The sequence below is a fragment of the Centruroides vittatus genome, unplaced genomic scaffold (genome assembly GCF_030686945.1).
Source record: "Centruroides vittatus isolate TY-2023 unplaced genomic scaffold, ASM3068694v2 contig_680, whole genome shotgun sequence".
Classification (NCBI taxonomy): Eukaryota; Metazoa; Arthropoda; class Arachnida; order Scorpiones; family Buthidae; genus Centruroides; species Centruroides vittatus.
In genome coordinates this window covers 827,882-851,517 of record NW_027122427.1, presented here as the reverse complement: position 1 = coordinate 851,517, position 23,636 = coordinate 827,882, and the positions used below count along the sequence as shown (strand labels likewise).

At 25.7% G+C, this 23,636-nt stretch overlaps 1 protein-coding gene and 1 long non-coding RNA gene across 4 annotated transcripts in view; one reads left to right on the top strand and one right to left on the bottom strand.

Annotated features, from left to right (window-relative positions):
* The window catches only part of tay (tay bridge), a 494,398-nt gene that overhangs the window by 133,639 nt on the left and 337,123 nt on the right, over positions 1-23,636 (top strand). The gene's annotated exons all lie outside the window — the stretch shown is intronic.
* On the bottom strand, positions 2,351-3,640 carry LOC136980161 (uncharacterized). Its single transcript, XR_010881504.1, has 2 exons — positions 3,549-3,640; positions 2,351-2,585 (listed from the first exon to the last, which is right to left on the bottom strand). It is a non-coding gene; the product is annotated as an uncharacterized lncRNA (long non-coding RNA).

The following is a 23,636-nucleotide window of genomic DNA, read 5'->3' as shown; positions in this document are numbered from 1 at the left end:
TCTGGAAGAATATCATCTTAAAATCTATATTTTAGTTAACATTTGAGTTTTTATATTCATTTAAAATATATTAATTTTACTAATTAAAATTTAGTTCAGTCGCGCTAATAATGATCATTTTATATATAAAATTTTGTAGACCTTGTTTTGTATTTTAATATGTTAATTAATATTTTAAAATACGATTTTAAACGATATCAGTTTCATAATTATTTTTAAAAATGTAAATTATGCAAATCACGGCAGTTAACGTATCAAATACCAACGTGATAGATAAATTAGTACGTTTCGAATATCGAATTAAAATATTTTTTACAGAAATAAATTTATGATTTGTGAATAACTCGAATAAAGTTTATTACTAACTATGAGGAAAAATATTTTAGTTTTATCGAGATAACTAGTTTATTCCCTAAGAATATTTTTTAAAATTGTCTTAAATCGGAAGAATTATATATATATAAATGTATTTATATAGTTTAAATATATAATTAAAAAAATTTTTTTAATATTTTAAATATTTTGAATACTAATGATCCGAAGATTACAGATTGTTAGAGAATATACATGTATACTTCGAATAAAAATTAAAAATGAAAATGTTTCAGCCAAATTTCAGTAATATCATATATATGATTATTGTTATTATCTATATAAATACTTCGTAAATCTTCATAGAAAGATAATATATTCTCATACCCACTTAATGTAATAATACGATATCCTTAAACTAACATTAGCACTTATTTTTAAATCTTATTTATAAAATTTGAAATGCGTTTCCTCCTTAATGCTGTCGAATTTTGAATTTTTAAGACTTTATCTTCTAAGACGAATGAATATATTTTGTATAGGATTTTTCACATATATAATTTATTTATTTAAAAATTAAGATTTCAAAATGCGGAAGAACGTAAATATTTGTTTCAAACAAATAATTTAATTTACAGTACGGTTTTCTAACGTAAATTAGTATTTAAATTCAGAAAGTCTTCTCCATGTTCTTGATATGAAAATAATTATTTACATAACAAACAAAGCTATATGACAATTATGTTTTGAATGTGTTAAATAGGTTTTGCTTATTAGAAATATTAGATTTACTTTTAATAATATAGTATAAGTAAGATGGAATAAATAAATATTTAAATTTAGATATTAATTATTAAAAATTAATGTATAAAATTCAAATGTAATTATTCCAAAATCAGTTTGTTTTTTGGTGTGTAAATTAATGTTGTTTTAAACAGATATTATATAATAAATTCTTGTGTAAAATCCATAAAAATTAATTTTTTTTAAAGTGAATTCGATTAAAAAATAACTTAGTAGTAGTAATAGGTTTGCTGTCAAATTTAAACTCTGAAAGCTTGGTCGAATGTGTCATGTTTATTAGAAAGCCTCGGTCTCTCGTTGGAGTAGTTGGAGTAATAAATGCTTCGAAAGAATGAAAAAATTCCGTGAAACTTGATTTATGATTCGTAAATTATAAAGTGCTTTATGTTTTCTTATCATTTGAAAACTGTAAACTAAATAAGGAAACAAAAGATATCGAATCTCTCAATTTGATTTTGAGTACATTTTTCGTGTTTAAAACTCTTAATTTGATAAATTCATTTACATATTTTTCGGGTGTTGATACATATATAATGTATTTTTTTCTTTCTTTTTTTGTCTTCGCTTACAAATTTTTAAGTGTCAAATTTTCGTGTCGATGCCAACTTTCATTACCGATGACAAATACTTGTCCGTTAATTATGAAATATATGGTGTCTTATTTCCGTTCCATTCACCAGAGAGTTCTCACATAATATATTCTGCTGCCGAATATCAACACAAATTTAGAAACGAAACTGAATTATGTTAAAGAAATGTTATTATTTTTTAACTTATGAGAATAGGTTTAATTTGACAAATATAAGTGTTTAAAACAGAGATGTAAACGAATTCTGTTTCTAGATCTTTGTTTGTATTAACAAACAACATTCTTTATTAATCTGTACACATGTCAAAATAATTATTAATGATAAATTAAAATGATTCTAGTCATGTTTTTGGCCCTCAACACGGAATGTACAGTATTTAATAATAATAATGGAATGTCAAACTGTTTTCAAGAGCCATATCTACATAAAGGTTATCAGAATAATTGGAAAATAATATGAAAAGTATTTAGAAATTATTAAAGATGTGTTACCTTGATGCTAATGATTATTTATTTCTTTTAATATATTGGTTAAATTAAAACTATTTTTCGATTAAAAAAATCTAATCAGTGTTATAATTGAATAAAACTTACTTATATATATTTTTATTAATTGAAGTATTTTATAGAATTAAGAAAAATAAGTTTTTGATTATTATTTGCTTTTATTCAACATTAAAACATTATACACGAGCATTTTATGGCACATAAATCAATATTATTCATCGTACGAAGGAATTTCAGAAATAATTTACGGTGTTAAAAAATATAACGTTAACATGAGAATATCATTAAACAATAATTAAGAAACAATATTAGAATCATTGGTAGAGGAATGCTTGAATGCTCAAAATAGTTGTAAGCCTATGAAGAAAAATAACTGAAACATTTTGAATATCAGTATTAAATAATATAATATATAATAAATTTTTATAAATTATCAGATGTTTAGTCTAATTACTATTTCAAGTAAAACGGGCAGAATTTGTTGCCGTAATTTAGTCGTTGAAAATTAATTTTTAATTTTACAGCGAATTTTTCTAGACTTATTAAAAGTTAGGAAGCAGACACAATTATCTGAAGTAACTTTTTCGTTTTTAGCTAAAGGTAATTAGAAATTTTGATAAAAATTTTTTATATTTATTTTTATGATAAATAAGCATATCCTACTTTTAATGTATAGTTCTTTCTGATGATAGTAATAAACTAAATTTTTAGATATTTCATTTATAGATTTAGAGATTTGATCCTGATATAAAATATATATATTTCTGAACTTTAGTCACTCAAGAAATAAACTTTGAATATACTTTAATTATTTTTTTAAAAGCTGTTAACGTATTGAAAACAGAGAAAGAGTGTATTATAAATATATAGTACTGTACATCATTATATTAATATACATTTCTCTAACGACTTTTTAAACAGTGAAGTGAAATTTTTATAACAACAATTATTTCTGTAATTACTGCTATAAACTTCACGCATGCACGCCTATATCAAGATTACATATAAAAATTGTATATAAGTTTATAAAACATTTATACTTCGTATTTACGAAAAATTTTAATATGTTAAGAATTTAGTCTCCATTTGTGACTTTGATTTACTAATATAATTTAAAAGCCATTACCATATAGAAAATCTTTAATAATTTCACGTAAGATAAAGTTAGCATATTTTATTGGAATTAAAAAAAAAACAACTTTCTCTAGCAGTTTTATTTTATTTCCAATCCGAAAAGAAGCACTTAAATACAAAAGTTTCGTTAAATGTATTAAACGTTTAAGCTTTTAGTGTCTCGCAGACTTAATATCGATCCTTAAAAAAATTTTGCACTTACCTTAAGTCGAACAGAGAAGAAATCATATTGGCATCAAACACTCGCTAATTCCTGCTGCTGCCTTTTCGATTATCCAACTGAGGCGATCTCCCCTTCTCTCGCCTTAGATCTACCTCAAATGTTTACATGAGATCGTCCGTGATCATGCGCGTCAAACCATTCCTGTGTTCTGACTTAAACGTGTTCAGGTTATTACTTTTTTGTCTGGTGGGTCCTTTTCCTTGACTAACGCTTTATATATTATTCGCCAACGAAATTGCTTCGTCAGCTGTGTAATAAGTCTCGTAGTTTAATAATTCGTAAATAAAAACTCGTCTTAGTGTATTTAACTTATATCTGTATCGATCATTTTCTTTTAGTAATTGGAAATGGTGGTATATAATCGCATTATTAACAGTAAAATATTAAAACTAATTATAAAATTATAAAAATTATTATTATTCCAATTCCGTGCAAATTTGTATAAACATTTATCAATTGGAAAAATTTAGCTTAAAATTGATGAAGTCTTTGTTAGAATAAGACGTATCCATTACAAAAAATTGACAAGAAGAACGTATTAACTTGTAAACAAACGCGTTGAGAACATAACAGATTGGAGACTTATCGGGAGGTTAGTTGTACGTAAGAGTCTTCGGGCTATAAATATTCTCCCCCTCTGAGGAATGGTGTGTTGTTATTTATCCCCTCCCATTAAGTGGACTGTGTTACAAGATTACTCTCTCTTAATGTTTCAGTGACGTCACTTGAGAGTTTAAGTAATAAATACCAATTTCTTCGAGTCTGCAAACTACTTGAATTATAGAATAACATACGAATTAATTTAAATTTACATCACGTTCAATTAAATGGTATATTGAATTTAACTCTACGGGATATATAGTAATTTATTATTTGTTTAAATTAATTTTTGATTTAGATAGATGTTTTCGTATTAGGAACCGTTACATTTTGTGCTAGATGAACCCATTGACGATATTGTCCCTATGCACTCGTTATATTAATACGGTTATGGCCAATAATAATAAACGTGAAACTACATAACATTATAGTAATTGTGGTGACTTCTGGAGATCGAATAGTCAGCATAGCTAAAGTAGATTCTACCGAATTAATTGCTAGTAGGTTATCTTTCATTTTTAGATAAAAATTTTCTGTTGAAGTTAAATAGTGTATAACAATCTTATAATTTTATTTAGTTTTAATAAAGTATTTCTTATCACGATTCCGTTTCTGTATTGATAACAACAATCAATTCAAAAGTCACTTCTAAGAAATCATTCATAATCTAAACTTATAAGAGGAATATCTATTTTAATTATGCTGTTTTTTTCTCTGAAGAATACTCAAACTTGTATCAATTTTTAATAACTTTAACTTATGGACGAACAAAACGAAGATTAATTCGTATTTAACCAGTTCTTAGTGAAAAATTTCTTCCATTCCTCTTCTCGGACGGTCGAAGTCATTCGTTTTTTATTTTTTGTTTTAGGTAAATGATCATTACGGATTAGGCTTTTAGCTATATTTTGAGACGTCATACTTTAGGTTTGTTTGTTTTCGAAATTAATGCTTGGTATAAAATCATTGGAAATTTAAAAATGCGATTAAAATATAAATTTTATGTTTAAAATTATTTAACAGTAAAGGTATTCATAAATCGCATGAAATATTAAATAAAATAAATTTTCTAATCATTAAACTTATTGGTTAGATTTTTTTTTATATTATGTACTGTACATATTAAATATGTATATTTTATGACAATATTTGCTAAAAATTTTAACACCATGATAAACAATATTAAATTACTGTTTAATTATGTTTTAATATATTTTATTGATTTACCTTCCATCGAATACTTTTTAAAAATATTGTTATATCACAAGGAAAAAACTATTAAAAAAATAAATAACAGATGGTTTGGAATTTAAACAGTAGGTTAAATAGTCAGTATTGAAAGAAGGGTAAGTATATAATAGATTTTTTAAATATATGAAGTATATAAAATTCGTTTATTTTAATAATTTATCTTTTCGTTGTTATTTTATTAAAAGGCTACAGTTTTTTTAACGTAATTTGTTATAATCCTGTTGATAATTGGAATATTCTTTATCTTATTTGAGCCAAGAATGGACATGAAATGGGAACTTACGCTAATATTTATGGCGAAAAATTCATATGTATCTAAAGCGATTACGATCTTCGATTAAACACAATAGATAAATGGAAAATCATTCAGGTTCGATAAAAACGTAGGGATGTAATACGTGACGTCAAAAGCAACCTCAATATTCGAGATGTGTAAAAGTATAACGCGTGACCTAGTTTTGAAGGCTGAGGAAAAAACGGTGTAACAATGCATTAGCAAGTTGACCTTCAATTAAGAGGGAAAATTTAAATAAATCGGAATACATATCAACCGTTTTCGCATGAGAAAAACTTCCTTGTATACAGTATAGTATTTGATTTATTAATGTGTGTATATGTATATGCAGCTGTTTCAAAATGATAAAATTATTTATGGGTACAGCTGATTTTGTAATCACTATGTTTATTTTAATGTATTTAATTTTTTAAAATATTAATAAAATTGTACAAAACTATAATTTCATTATGCTATCTCAATGATATATGAATTTATGATTAGATTATTGTAATCTCCAATATAAACGAGAAAATATCACATGGTGAAAAATAAGACATAATAAAAAAAAGTCATTTTTCTTTAAACTAGCATACTTCATTTTTATATACAGTTTTAACGATAACGATTTAAATATGTACACTTATAATTATTGATATTAAAATATACAATGTAATAATACTTAAAAGTTTATCGCTGAAACTGTAATTATTTTTATTTATTTATAAACATAATGAACTGTTTCATTGATCGGTGATCTGTTTGTTTAATTAATGTCTATTTCATCATATATCATCATCGTTTATAACAATAAGAACAATTAACATTTGAATAAAATTGTCTGTATATTATCATTATATAGAATGCTTTTTATTTTAATTTCTTCGTGTAAAGAGAAAATAGTTTTTAAAAAGGATCTTTACAAAAGAAAAAAAAAATACTGAAATAATTAGAATACTCTTCAGCTATTCGTATTTTAATGTAGAAGTATTATATTTAGGCTATATGATTAAATATTTCACACTTTTCAATTAAAGAAATTTCGAAATATTTAATAACAGATATTTACAATCCGGCATAATTAATACATTCATTTTAATTATTTTTGAATTTAGATTGTTTTGTTTTGAAACGATTATGAAATATATATTAATACTAACTTGTAAGTGCTGATACAAATCATACCACCATGAACCTATTTAATACATTACATATATTTACTTTATAATCAGCCATTTGGAAATGACTGACTAATAAATTTTGTATGAATGTTGTCGAAGGTTTATATGATTTCTCGTTGTCTTCCAACGAATATATTTAAATTTTTAAGTAGCAGAGTCAGGGAAATCAATTCACTTCAAAATATTTTTTATTATACGCGGATTTTCCTTAAATCGCTTAGTTTTTTATTTTTTTATTTTGTTTTATCTGTCTTTGGAGAATAAAGTCAATCTAGAATCTGTTAGATTATATGCTTCAAATTTTTATGGTATGCAATAATTGCAAAAGGTAAAAGTTATTTGAAATTCTTTTCTACTGTTTGATTTCGAAATGACGTCGTTTTCAATTTTAGAATTGATATAAATCCGAGAGATTTGAATGGATATGAACACAATTCGCATTTATCAAGATATGTCGTTTTGTCATAATGATACAAAATTGCAACGTATCGAATCTCTTATTTATACTGAATTAGAATTAAAGAACGATGCATGATAATAAATTTGTTAATATATATATATTTATAGAAGGAATGTTTACAGACAAAGTTTTCTCATTATTAATCCTTCATGAAGTTGATAATTACTAAAAAAAGTTTTATTCAAATCGTGTTGAAATTATTGACTTTATTATAATAATCGAATGACGTTTATATGTTTAAATTTACATAAATATGTAAGTGCTAGTAATTTTTTGTTTTTCAGCTGTGTAAATTTGTTACCATATATTGAAAAAGTGAAAAAATAGAATTCTCTTTCAGTAAATTTATTTCGCATCATGGAAAATGAAATTATTGTTCTTCATTTTTCGTATCTAACAAAAGTTGCAGCTGTAACTAATTTGACCAATTTGACAGTGTTTACCTTAGAATCACCACAACTGTTCTAAAGATAGTGCAATATTCCGGAAATCCATGACCTCCTTTCTACAATTTTACTTTTAAGATGTCATAAAACTATAAGTTATCTGTAGCTCGTTAGGTTTTTCAGCCCTGCTTGTGTTGAAAACCTAAACGGATAAAAAGCAATTTAAGATTAGATAGCGACTAACCAGTTAGATAGTATAGTCTGTATCAGTTAAAACGATGAAAAATATTTAACTGCAATCAATCATTTCATTGAATTTATTTTTTTTTAAATTAATCGAACGATACTAGTGAGATAAAAAAAGGTTTCACGGAGAAATTTTTAATGGTTTTGTGAAATTAAATTTTAAAGTATCTAAATATATATTTCAAAATTTAATTTTGACGGTGTTTTTAGTTGTGACTTTCCCTAATGAAAATAATTCATTTTTGAAGGAGATTACAAGAAATGATCTGAATATTACTTATATAATATCATCTGGTTAATTATATTTTTAATTATATATCTGATTCTTTATTATTTCGTTATACAATTGTAAGTTTTTATAATTTAAATGCTTCCGGTTGTAGATTTCAACTCTTATTATTTATTTATAAAATCTATGTCATCCTCTTTGTATGTATTGCATGCAATAGTCTCTATGCACACCACTTTTAACGATCTGATAATCGCATGATGATTTAATCTCGTGTGTCAAATACTTCTTTTGTTAAAAGTAATTCATATATTTTTTAAATTACAAAAATATTTTGGATTATTATTGTTTTCTGAACCTGTTCAATATGTAGGCTATGTTTTATGTCTCTTCTGTTAGTCATAAACTATTATTTATGCAATAATTCTCATCATTCCTCCGGTTGATCACGCTGTTAAGTATGCAATAAGTGACTAATTCTCATTTTGCCTGAGTTATAAATTTGCTCTGCCGTTTTAAAGAACATTGCTACCAAAAGATAACTCCGTCTTTCAATTTATATACGTAGGTAATGATTTGATAGATAACGTACAGTACTTTAGGATTCCATTTCTCAAAATGGCATTGTCTTTGATGTTCGTAAATGGACAATAGCAATCGTTACTGCCATTTTCTTCCCACACCGTCTGTCGGTATATTGATAAGATCCAAAATCACTACACCCCTCTCTAATTCGTACGTAACTACAGCTTCAGTAATTTATTGCTTCTCTATTTACGATTTTTCTCACGAATGGTATAATGTGGGGTAATTGTATGTTTCTTATCTGTAAGCTTATGTATCAAATTCCTCTGCTGATTTCGAATACTTTTAAATTGCATACTACTTTCTCTTTGACTTGCTCTTACACTTCAGGTTATGATTTTATTATATGTAAATTGTTTTAAATTTCGAATACTTTTTAAATATTACACTCTGCAAATAAAACTTTAAAACTAGTTGTTTAAAACATGTAGACTACTGTAATTACTATTAAACCTCAAGTCACAATCACTTCTGTAATGAGACTCACCTCTGCAAAGACCAAATTTTTCATTAAGAGTTAAACATAGGCGCGGATTTTTTTTTTTTTTTTTTTTTTTTTTTTTTTTGTAATTAAACCTGCTTAACACGACTATTTAAACAAAAGAGTCATCCGACCGAGATCATTTTCCATTTTATCAGTTTGGAGATTCCCTATTGTATTATAAGCACTAATAGTTAATTGGTCACTTACCTGACTGCACCTTTAACAATTAGTCTTATCTATTCTTAAATTTTGGTTTTTCAGTCCTATTGTAAGTAAGAGATAGTAAATCTGCTTATAGTTAGGTCAGTCTCATTTTTCTTATAATACGGTTTTCCAGTCGCTGGAATGGAAAATACGGGGTTAACTGTACGTGCTAAATATAAATATGAATCGATGTACTGTACAGTGAATATTTATTTTTCTGTTTCTTTATTAATATGAATCGTTTCTTAATAATTATTTATTATGATTTTTTGAAATATCGATTTTATTTAAGAAATATTCAAATTTTCATTTCTTGTCAATTTGTTTAAAAAAGAAAGAAAGAAAGAGGGGGGGGGGAACTCAAAGAATGGATTTGGATTGATTTTTATAAATTTGATTTATATATAAATTTTCGTACGGCGTAATAATATTGATTAAAAAATTTCTAAGTAATAATTAAATTTCATTATTAAATCAATATTAGGATGTATCGATATCGATAATAATCAAGTAATTGAACTCGAGAGAATAATGTTAAAAATATATTTGACACATTAGATAAAAGGCCTATACATTGGAAGTTATATTTCGAATTCGATATATATATATATATATATATTTTTTTTTTTTTTGTCAAAATCAAATATCTTTCCTTTTTATCACAAGCAGAGACAGGCGCATTAGTTGTGAAGGAAGTATATTAACATTCTTATTGCATCAGGAGCGAGACAAGTCGGAAAGTGCTAATATATTTCTTTGCTATGTAATGCGTCTTTTTCGTCTGTTACCGGAAAATCGAACATTTGTTTTTGGGCAAAAACCATTTTGAAACGAGATGTACATGGCTCGTACAACATAGCTCCTGCATATTTTTTTGCTTTCTGGCACGAATGGTTGTAGGAAACTTTGCTGCGATATATGTTCTAAAAATGATTGTTTTCATTTTCTTGTAAAAAAATTAAGTATTTATTATTTTTTTTTTTTAGAAATCGTCTTACAGTAATTTAATACTGTACACTAATAAATAGGTTATTATTAATCTCGTTTTTCCCCCCTTCTTCTTCGCTGGAGCAGTGAACGGAAGACTGACCCCGGGGATAAAATGGGCGGAGTTCGCCACGGGTGAAATGGAACCCCGGTTATTCTATGTGACATCCTAACAACCCACTGTGCCGTCAACCGAATGCAACAGAAATTTGGGTAAGATAAACCATATGTGAACGACAAGTACAACAGCGCTCATCGATATCTTTCTATAAATCGTTTTGTCACTTCTCGAATACCAAATTTAAGATGATAATAGAGTACTTAGAATTTGCTGATAGTATGCATTGATAAGAGTTTGTTCTATTCTATGAAAGGTGTTCGTTCGCTTATAAAATATGTAATAATTATATAACAATAGGCTCAAGTTAAAGTTTTTCCATTAGAAAACATTTTCAAAAAGATTCAATTCATTCATTCTGTTTTGTATTTTATTATAAATATTTAAAAAAAAAGTAAAAGAAGGAAATTTGATACGCTACTGTGAGTTCTTTTAAAAAGTTCCAATTTTTAAATAAACAGCACAACTTTTCTGAATCTTATCTTTGTTTACTCGAAATTCATTGTTTGACACAGGCGCGCACATTATACATTCAATCAAATAAAGTATTAAATCTTAAAATAGATATTTATCGTTAACTAAATATTCTAATCAAATGATGTGAAGTATACTTTTTGAAATAAAATATTGTCGTTAACGATAATGAAATACACTCTGGTGCTTTTCCGAAAGATATATGTTTTTCTTCCTTAATTTTCAACCGTATCGACAGTAATTATAACTAATACACATTATTAAACACTAATTAAGATGTGGAATAGTAATGATATTAATGAATCTTTTCACCGGAAGCGCTTAGAGCTGTTAGTATAGCCACTTATGATCCATTGAATTAACGGTATTAATATGAGATGTCTGATCAGCGAACACCTCGTCCTCGTTTTCAATCTTCCTGTATATTGGATTACTAACTTAATCTTCCATTATAGTGTTAGGCCTGTTAAATGACAAATATAACCATTCTGTAGTTTGAATAAAATCGCATTTAATTTTAAATAAAAATGCTATTTTGATTGATGACCGAGTCTATTAAATGCACTATAATTCTATATAATATAAATTAAATTTATTATTATTGAAATTACACGAGGATGGTTACTTAAATATTAGTTTCTTAGAAGTTAACCTGATTCAAATAATAATTCTATAGAAATAACAAAATATATTTAATTGAAGGAAAGAAAGTGAATAAATGATTCATTATGTATTTGTTTTTCTCGTACAATATTAAAATTTTTTATTAAATCTAATGAGAAATTACAATTAACTGTTGAATTTCACAAGTTAAATTATTTCATTAAATAATCTTGAGTAAAATTTTAAAATGTTTTTTGCTTATGGCAATAATTCGGATTTAAAATTATACAGTAGTCTTTCAAACATAACTTAGTTTTTAAAATTACTTTAGAGATACTATCATGTTATTAAGAATTTCCCTATGTTTTCTTCTGAGAGAGATAAGCACTTATCTAATGTATGCAAATAAATTTCAATGCCGAGTTTCCTCTCATTTTCGTATTGTAATGCTGGAAAGTGTCATTATGAGGAGTACTAAGATAAATGTATATTGAGTTAAAAACTTAAAAATTTCATCCGTTTTATTCAAGAAATTTTTTAAAACAAATAGCTAAAAATCAAATCAATCATCCTGTAATCATTATAGATTTGCAAAGGATTATGCAAGGGTGGAGTAATTAATAAATGCGCGGATAAGATATACACAGCAGTTTGATTACGAGATTTGATTGTTTTGATAATAGGAAGCGTATTTCGAAGAAGACGAATAATGATTAATTTCTTTTTAGGTGTAAATTATTTTAATATGAAGTATTCGAATTGAAATACAGTTATCATAAAGTTTTCTAGAAAATTACTTTTATGAAATCATTCGTGTTAAAAGTATTTACTGAGTCTTTTAGAGCTGGTAATTTATATATCTAGTTGTTAATTTTTTAGTGTAGCTTTGATAAAATAAGAGATGGCGTTAGAACAATTACATTTGAGAAATCTGACAAAAACTTTCGAGTTGCCAAAAATGTTTTGCTACTCTGTCTAATATCCAAATATTCAATCTTTTCTAACATTGAAATATTTCAATTTAAATTTTTTACCAGTTGGTGGATATATATACTGTATATATAACTGTTTATTTCTAAATTAAAAAGTACTTTTTCGACTGAAACATTAACACGAGAGAAGAGGAGAAGAGCATGGACAAGTGGAATCAGTATGGCTGCCCCAAGAAATTGAGAAAAAGCTAGGAAAAAAATTTAATTGCTAGTTTCTATGACGATTTTTCGAGTATAAGCATGTTTTATGTATCTTGATAAACCGAACAGATAATGATATTCATTATTTAAAATTTAAAAGAAATCACCATCTAGAGATTGAGTATGATGATCTACAGGGATGTGATTTTTGTTCGAGAAAACATACTTTCGAGCAATAGTTTTTATCTTTATTCGTGTGAAATCATTAGATTACGATATAAGCTGCTACTACTAAAATTTTATATTAAAATATTTTAACTTTTATTAATATAATAAAAAATTTTTAAATATTTAAATTTATTTTTAAAATATATTTTTGACAACTGTTCACATAGATCACGTTAATTTATCCTTGTCAAAGATATTCAATATTTAAATATAGGGCCTAATCTTCAAAAATGAAAAAAATAGATAGATAATTTACGCTTCAATTATTTATTAAAAAATATTTGTTATATTGACAAAAGTCTATACTTGTTATAGGGAATGGTAAAATAAAATTGTTTGTTCGGATAACGAAACTAAGTACAGTAAAGAATTAATATAAATTACGACTTATTTATTTAATATTACATCATATATCTATATATGATGCGAGCTTCATTTAAGTGTTCTATAGGCGTAAACGTAAATCGGCGAAACTTCAGGCGTAAAATTTTTATGAGAATAGTTATAGAGGGTTAGGTCTATACGCTAACATTTCGCAAGGACCCATTTGAAGATAAGAGTGACATAAATGTACTTACATTAGCATAGATGTCGATTGTTTCTGTCCATATTTTTATGTAAATATAGAACGTGATCGAATTAATCATTTGGTTGGGCATCTATTTAATAAGATTTGTTTTTTTTAAATATAGAGTTAAATAAGCCCGTTTAGTAAAAAATGGGCTTATATGTAATTCAGTATTACCTTAATTGATTTATTTTTAAATAGATCTTAGGATGATAAATTTATTATTATAAGAACTGAATTGTACCATATTTTGTTTTTTTAGTAGTTTTTATTTTAATGAACTATATAATTTCAAACGGAAATATGATCATTGAATATTAGGCGTGCTTGAACTTATATAAATATAGGTTGTTAATATGATTGTTAATTTATTAATATATAAATGTTATTGTGTTGGATTATTTATAAAAATAATTTTGAAATATAAAATTTTAGTTCAATTAGGAATTATTGTGACAAAAATGAAGTGCTAAATGTTGTTAAAAACATTTTTCAGAAATCAACTAGTCATATTTTAATATTCTTGAACTTTTTATTTCAAACTTTAATAAGTGTTTGAAACATTGACTTAATTATATAAGGCATTTCACCATAATTTGCCCTTTTATTAAATATAAGACAAGTTTAATATAATAATAATAATAATATATCCGCTTAATAGTTTTGTAAGGGTAGAAAATACTATTTCTAAAGATATATTTATACGTTTTATACAAAGTATTTGAAAACGTACACACACTTGTATAGTCTATATATATTTATATATAGTGAAGAATCCAGTAACGTAATAAAATTTTACGTTTTCACAAGACACGAAAAAAGATTTATAACAGCTGAGGGAACGATATATTTATCTTGAAAGTTTTTGTTTAAAATAAAACCTTTTCTAGATTCAGCCGATATATTCTTAACTCTAGTTTGTTTGTTAGGAAAACATGTTATAAATGTGTAGTTTTTTTTGTTGTTTTGTTTTTTAAATTGAAGTAAAACTTTTTGCGAAATGCATTTTTATGCAATTTTCTTGCTGTATGTCTTGACGAAAAACGTCGTGTTAAAATCGACATCAAACAGATATATTTTTCTTTCTTATTGTGACTCGACGATGGCATTGCAGCGTCATGTCGATGCCATCTGCTTTGTGGATTCCATTACTGCGAGAATCACGATATCGAAATATTTGTCCAGTTCGAGAGGTTTGATGTTTATAAATTTCTATTTCCTTAAAATTAAACTCTAGAGCACAAATTTTGACAAATACTTTAGGAAAGATTTTGAATTCTTTACATTTCTTGGATGCTTGTCTTTTTTATTATTTCATCCGAGATATTATTGATTTTTGCATATTCTTAATGAACAAATATGCTTTGTTGAATGTTTAATTTTCACAGGAAAAAAATGCATTACATTTTAAATACAAATTACTTTAAAATATTAACGTGGAAGAATTAATTCTGTTAAACCGTACATCATTTTTTGAATATAAGAAAGGAAAAGATATTTTAATTATTTTATTCATAGTTTAAATAAATGACAGACAGAGAAAATAATGATTCGAGAGAATAGAAGTGATTTAATTTATAATCGTACGTTTGTTTTGATTCATATTTAGAGTAAGGTATCGGTGCTTACAAAAGATAAAGAAGCTTTTACGTTTTTTAGCAAGTGATAAACGATAAAGGCAGATGATAATTACACAGACCTTTCACAAGCTACCCTATGAAGTCAGTAATCCATGAGAAAGGAAAAAGAAAGCCGGGAAACCTTCCACTTTATACACAAAGCGACAACGCTTTGTTCACTGGGGAGAGGGGAGGTATATAGTATTCAACACCACTGGCCAAGCTTGACGTTCCGAAATTCTCCAGAGAAGGAAATAAATGGGGAAAAAAATTATGCTTATTGAAGAAACTCTATAATTTTAGTAATGTTTGCATGTGGCACACGAATAACACTCGCAGCCAATTTAAAGAAAATTGACGTATGATGAAAATATCAATATTGTGATGTATCTTATTTTATTTTTTTATTTTTGTGAAAGAAGATGAAAGAGCGATGATGATGATGTCGTTGAAGACGAATTTCCAAGTTGGTAGCTGCTTCGATTAAGTACCGATGCCATAAATGACCTTGCCTTTAGAAGTACCGCAAATGTTTTTTCCCCCTCGTTTAGTGATGTAAATGCTAGCAAAAGTATAGTTTTATGCTAATTAACATGTATTATATACGTCAAAGTAAATTATATCATCAATATGTTTGGCGTAATATACTTGTAATTCTTATCGCTTAACGTAAAAACAGTTTAACTATTATTTAAATATTTAATTATCTATAACATAATAAGATTAATGGATCTAAAAATCATAATAACGATGTTAATTAGTAATAATCAATATTAAATATCATTATATATTTTTGATGAAATAGGTCTAGTATAATACGTAGATCTATGAATTAATTTTATTGTAAGAAGTGAAAGATTATTTAAAAATGAAAGAAGAAAGGAGAAAACGTGGAAATTCGTATAAAAATTCCTGTTTAAAAATAGAAAAATTTATTAAACCTTGAAAGAACGAGTTAAGATAAATTTTAATAGATTTTGAAATTTAATATGAATTGTGTATACGTATGGAGGAATGCGATAGGGAAAAAATGGTTTGGCCTATTATAGTTACTAATAGGTGTACTTATTTAATTAAAAATTAATTTACAATATATATAATAATAGTAATAACTTAAAATTTAAAAAAAAAAATACCTTTTTCTCCAGAGATCAGCTTGCCTGGATTAAAAAAAGAAAAAAATCTACATAATAATCTAGAACATTGCAACTAACGTATTCAGTTACTATATATAAAATTTGTATTGATCTTTTTATACAAACATAATTATGTTACGTTAGTAATACAACAATTCTGTTTCCATAAAATTATTTATAGTAGGCAATCATTATATGCTTTTAAATATATAAAATAAAAATTCATTTCTAGAAGCTGTCATTCTGCTGAACTCAGTAATTTATTTAGTTCGATTGGATACGTAGGACGAAATGACATCTTTTTAAAAAGTTTCATTTTTTTTAAAATTGTATAAAATAGGTTGTATCGATATTCTAATTATAGAGTAAGTACAGCATTATTATTTTCTTTGTTCACTTATTATTAAGTACATTTATTCAATGTTCAGAATTATTATTGATTTATTCTTTTCTTGTATATCCGTAGAAATATTTAATAATTTTATTTTAATCTAATTTTTTAAATCTGAGAAATATTAATTTTTGATTAGTTGTTTAAATACGAAATTATTCTTTGAGTTTATGGAAAGTTAAAGATTAAATCGAATTTATCTTTATTATACTGCACAATAACTGTTTTACATAATTGAAATTTTTATAAAGTTGTCTGCGGTGAATTCATATAACGATATGAATATTTATATATTTTATTGTTGAGCTCTATCATTAATATTTCTTTTTCTTACTATTAATTATTTTTCAGACGGAATCTGACGTTTATGATTTTATTTCTTAACATCGTATATTAATGATAATATGATAGGTGTATTTTATTGTAGTAAAAACACATGTGAAATAATGCTAATATTGTATAGATTCACATAATAATTTATAATTTTCAGCGAAGAGTTTTTATCATTATTATGTAAAACGAATAATGTTTTATGTTTATCCATTTTTTCACTGGATAAAATTTCATTGCTTATTTCATGTTATCTGCGCTTTATACTGTCACTGTTTTTCCCCCCTTTCTTAAGCGGCAATATTTCTTATCTTAGAAGGGAATCGTGATGCATATGTATGCGTTAATCCTCATCAAAATTCAAGACAAAAAAATTATCGCTTTTTTTTTCTTTGATTTGGATTAATTTCTGAATCACGAAAGGCTTGTTTACGATAACTTTTATTAATTGCCAGCGAAATGGGACTAGGAAGAATGAAATGAATAAATTAGATTTAGGAACATTAAACAATTTATTTGTAAGCTGATTTTGTCACTTCTGATCATAAATATTTTTAACTCTCAGAACTTTGGAATTCAACTTAATAGAATAAGGATACTGAAATATATATTATATTCGGAATACTGAAATATTTACAAATTCGAGCAAACGTTAGTGTAATTAATTTTGCAAAATTATGATAATTTCCTTATAATTTTTCAGAGGTGACTTATTGCGAGAGTTGATTTGTGCTTTAGTGAATCGAGGTTTGGGCTTTTGTAAATCAAATATGTCAGCTACATATTTATGATCTTCACTTTGTAATGCTTGTAACAAATACTTCGAAAATTAAAATCTCCACATAACTAACTGGCTTCTTTTCATTTCATTTTTTTTTAATTCATTCCGTATCAAATAAAACGGATCAAAATGTGATCCGAAACGGATCAAAAACGTTAAAATTTATTGTTCTCGTGTATATATAACTATCTATAATATTTTAAATTAAAGCTGGATACGAGATTTAACATCAGTGAAGAAGCAGAAAGATTTGAGAATATATAGAGATTAAAAAATTGTGTTAAGGATTAAAACAATTACTCTACTGTATATTTCTTAATGCACGAGTATCACAATAAATTATTTCATTTGAGATTTATGATATCAGAAAATACATTTAAAAAAAAGAACTGTCAGCTCTCAGCTTTAATGACTAAATATCTTATTTCCCTGCTAGATAAATATCGTGCTATGTTTGAAATAATTATGATAACATTTTAGTAATTAGATAGAAATATTTGGCAGTCACTTATTCGTGATACTAAGCGGATTAATTGTATTTATTTATTTATTCTTCCAGTCGCATTCTTAACTTTAGTAGAACAGCATAGCAGTAAGCTTATACGGTAAAGTGGTTCAGATTTTTTTTTTTTATATATTTTTTTTGGCTTACCTATTATCAGCCGCATCTGTTAACAGTTCGATATTCAGGATCAGATATATTTCTATCTTTCTCCTCCGTTAATCACCTCGAAAACAATTACAGGAACACTCGATTGGCCTCAATTCTGCTGTTAAAAATAATGTTCTCCGTCTTAAATAATAGCTTCCAATTTAGTATGCAAATTTAATGCCTTAAATTTCGAATGTATATCGCGTTGCTAAAAATGTTAGTGTATAAAATAAATAAATAAATATAAATAAATATATATATATGATTTTACTGCTTATTTAAGACTAAATTTTATGTATAATCAGGAATTATAAACGTAAAGAAAAACTCAATATTATTCTTGAAATATTTTTATTGTTTATTTAGTTTTCGTATACAATATATTTGGATTTTGACATATTTCAGTTTATAGAAACATATAAATTTTTGTACAGTATAATTAACTTTTTCAGAAATGACTAAGTTTGTGAGTTGTTATTATTGCTCTTTGAATTTTAATTTAAATTTTGTTAATATTCTTAGGTTTACGTATGTGCTGCAATTGTATTTTTGTTGCTAAACTGTTAGTTCTTAGAAGGTGAAGATATACAGTAGCAATTAATGCTTAATATTCCGTTGTTTTAATTCAAATAATATGTTTTATCTGAAATATAGTTTAGTTGAAAACCTTGTAAAATATCTAAGAGAGTAATGGTTTAACTAGTAATTTGATCTATTTAGTATTTGACTTCTCGTATTAAAAATTTATGCATCAAAATGCTTGAAGTATATTAAGTTTACTTAACACCGCCGATTAATTATAAAATCAAAAATTATCTGGAAGAGTAAATGACGAGGTCAATCCTCTTGCCAATATCAATTCGCGATTGTTTATTTTAGACCATGCTTCAATTCAACTTTTAAATTAACTAATATTTAGAGTTAACTGGCTCTTTCTATCGTATTTATTAATTAAACTTTATTTAAGACTAGATTTTATTTTATATATTTTGTATTATTTGTTAAAGTTGATTGTTATAAATAACCGAGAGACGACAAACAGTTTCGAATTTAAGTTCCTTTGAAAAGATTTTCAAAAGATTAGTAAGATATGTCCCATAGAAATAAAATATTTACCCTTTTACTTGACTTTTATAATAGGATTGAAGAATTTTAAATTTAGTAGACAGTTAGGATTAGACTTATAGTATATTAAATTTTGTTCGATAAAATTAAATGTCGACCTTTTAAGTCGTGTTATGTAAGTTATAAACATTTTCGAAATATCTAGGTAGGCGAATAATTTGTATTAAAAGAAATTAAAGTGTTATTATATTCGATTTATTTATTGTTTGATTTTTTTAACGAACTGGATTTTTTTTCGAATATTATCGCTTAAATGTAGGTTACAATGTTAACTGTATTTAGATGTCTAAAAAATAAAACTTTTACATTATTAAATAATATAAATTTGTAAAGATAGAATGCTTTTAGTCTTACAGCCTTTTTCGATAAGTTTGTTTTATTTTTAAAATATTTTATAGATAATTCGAGTTGTAACGACTATCTGATATTTTCATCTATTGCTGAATTGATTTAATTAAATTTTTAAAATTCTAAATGTTAAATGTTCTTCTAAAATCGATTTAATTTTAGAGTAATAATCCTTTTCTGCAGCAGATTTTCACATTTAACCGTAAAATTTTTACTGCCAGATTTGAAAATATGCTAGATACATACAATTTGCTTTAGGTGCTGTGTATTTCTTATTATTCGATACATGTTTTAACATACACGTTGGAATCTAATTTCTATTAAATAATTAAAAATAAATATTTGTATTATTAGATTTAATTTAAATTTCATCTTTTAATTTTATTTTGATATTGTTTAATATAATGCATCAGAAATTCGGATAGCAGAAAAATTTTAAAATTTTTTTTATGACTATTTTGCATGTTAATTTAATGAATATATATAAAATAAAGTTTTTATGGACTGCAAGAGCACGAAAAATTGAATCTTTGTTTTTACCACTACTAAAATATTAAAAATACGAGACGACAGCATTTCAGTAAAACGATTTTGACAATGTAATAAAAAATTTATATAATTATAAATGAAGTTACAGGTAAACGAAAAAGCTGACGTATAAATCAGTTTCGTTATTGATAAATCTATTTACAGTTTTATAGAAATAAAATTTTAAACCACGTCGAACTTGCTTACGCCGAATGACGAGATATTCAAGTTGTAGTTTTTCATATTTTTATCGAATTTGATTAAAATGTTTAAGCGCGGATGAATGTGTATTAAAAAAAAAAAAAGATTAAAATTTGACATCTTTGCGATGACATAAATAATTATTGATAGGATTATTTTCTAATTTAACAGGGAAAGCCGTACTTAGTATTATAAAGTTTAAAAATTCTGTTTGTGAGATGTTTTAGTTTATTCGTGGATTAGATTAATTGTAATAACGAATTTTGAAATTAATAATTTTTAAAATAATCCTACCCTGAATATAGGTTGAATTTATTTTTTATGCTAACGTAATGAATAAATTCCGCTTTTACTCTATATAAATACAAAGGATTAAATTATGTTTCAGCATAACCTGCAAGACTTTTAAATGAAATTAGTAAAAACGTGAAATATTAGAAGAATAAACTATAGTTGATAAAGATTATAGGCCTAATCTTAGTAATGCGGTAGAAATGCATTTGAAACGTTATAACTTTAAACAGTGTTTTTTTTTTTTTCTTTCTTCTTTGCTTTGTCTTTCGTTAATATATTTTTATACCGGAAATATATTAGCTCTTAGATTGAAAAGCGATTAGTTAAAATTCAACTTAACCTTTTATGAATTACGAGTTAAGTTTATATTAAATTATAAACGTTGTTTCATATCCGAAGTAAAAGATAATCCTTAAATTAAGTGAATTTTAAATAGACTAATGTTGCCTTTATACTTCATACTTGTCACAAACAAATTAATTTCCGAATGGTCATACTCTAATATTGTATAAAAATAATATAAAATTAATATTTTAAACCAAATTAATCTCTTAAAAGTAATGAAAAACATGTTTCCTTTTTATTTATAATGCGCGACCTAAATATTCGAATTTTATTTTACATTCGGCTATTTTTGTTAACGTGATTCATTTATTAAATGGCATTTTAAATGAAGTAGTTGTTCAGATTAATCGGTTTTATCGAAAATGCAGTACTTGACTTCATATCGTTACATAATATATTTTCGTCGTTGCCATTGATTAATTAATTTTCACTAATGATAACATTGAAATCGTTTATTTTCGTTATTGTTATTAAAAGACGAGTTTAATTTTCACTTATTCAATATTTTTATACATATTTTGGGTATTTATATATATTATTCATTTAGATGTATACATGGGGATTATACAATAATGAATGTATTTATTGTCAGTCAGATGGCTTTCCTCTTGTCGTCCGGCGCACTCCACTCATCACGCTCTGCTGGTAGAATAAACATAGCATCTGGCAATAGTTCACTCTGCCCTCCGTCTCTCATCGATCGGTTCTTGACAGCTAGTTATAATGCACTTCATTTACATGCATATGACAGTCGTCGAGTATGTAATAGGCGGTTATAGAAAATCATTCGGCAAGGGATTTGAGGTTCTCTCTTCTTCATGCCTTTCTCTATCTAAAACTAATTAACCGTCTCAATTTGTATGATTGAACTTTTCTCAATTGGAAAGATCGGGTTTGTTTTGTTAAGAATTTCTATTCTGTGAAGATTGTTGATGCAAACGAGATTATTGAAACCGGTCGTTAGAAATTACTAGATCCATTTATAAATTTCCTGAAGTTATAACTGTTTCGGACTATGTCGATTTGTGAATTTTATCGATACTATCACTATTAGGTAATAGTGCTTAATGCTTATATGGGGAAAAAAATGCAAACGAAAGGTTAATAGATTATCGATATATATGTGTGCAACTTATTGATATGTTCGTAAGCTGTGTTTATACATATATTTTATGCGCACGTAATAGTTTATTTTTATATTTGTATGCAACCCTTTGCACCTTTTATTTTAAAACTAATTACTATTATCGAGTTATCATTTATTAACATCACGACATTAAAGAAAGATATATACAAATTTCATGTGAATGAATATAAGAAAATGAGAAACGAATTAAGAATAAATAGAAATATTTACGCCCCGATTTACAATTTTTTTTTCTGTTGTTTTATGGAAATGATGTCTTTGTTAGTGCTTTTCCGAACTTATTGATAATTGTGTTTAATAACTTTGTTACAAAATTGCATTTCATTTCTAAAGTTCTAGTTGACATTTTGAAAAAATAAGAATATTGTTTTATTGTGGTATATATTAATAGTATCTAAAGTAGAATTGAAATCAATCCAACAGATTTTTATCTGATCGTAAAGTAGTTCATTGAGTAATTATATTAAACATTATAGATGTAAGCAGTTAAAAGACTATATATATTTTTGCTTGTTTGTGTTGATAATTTTGTTTAATATTGAACGTAAATTTTTCGTTATATTTACCAAAATTTAGCAAATGCCATCAATTATTTATATATTAAGAAATGTAAGCTTATATTGTACTTTGCATTGTACTTTTAATGTACAGTTATAAAGTACAGTATAGCACCGAATATTCTAGAATCTAGATAATGTATACCGATGTTACTTCGGATAACCGAAAACTCGGTTAATACGGGCGGCCACAATCATTTCGTATTAAAAATAACAAATACAAAAGAATTTATATCATTTTACGCTTTTTTATGCCTTAGTATGAATTTAATCACATATAAAAACAATAATTTTTACATCATTTATTATACAGCTAATATACGTAGCTTAGTTTAAACTACGTTTTGCACGCTTGTGCAATCGAATTTATACAAGTAAATCGTTGCGTGTAAACAAACTTGAAGTTTGTGCAAGCCAAAAAGTTTGACTCGAATAAAATCTGTTCTGCCAGATATTTTGCATGATGTTGGCGCATGCAACTGTCAGTGTAAACGGTATTATTTTGTTTGTCAACGTGTTAATAAAAGAAAAAGAATTTAGTGCGCTATATATCATTTCAGTTTTTGAAAATTAAATGCAAAGAGTTTAGTGATCAGAATAAA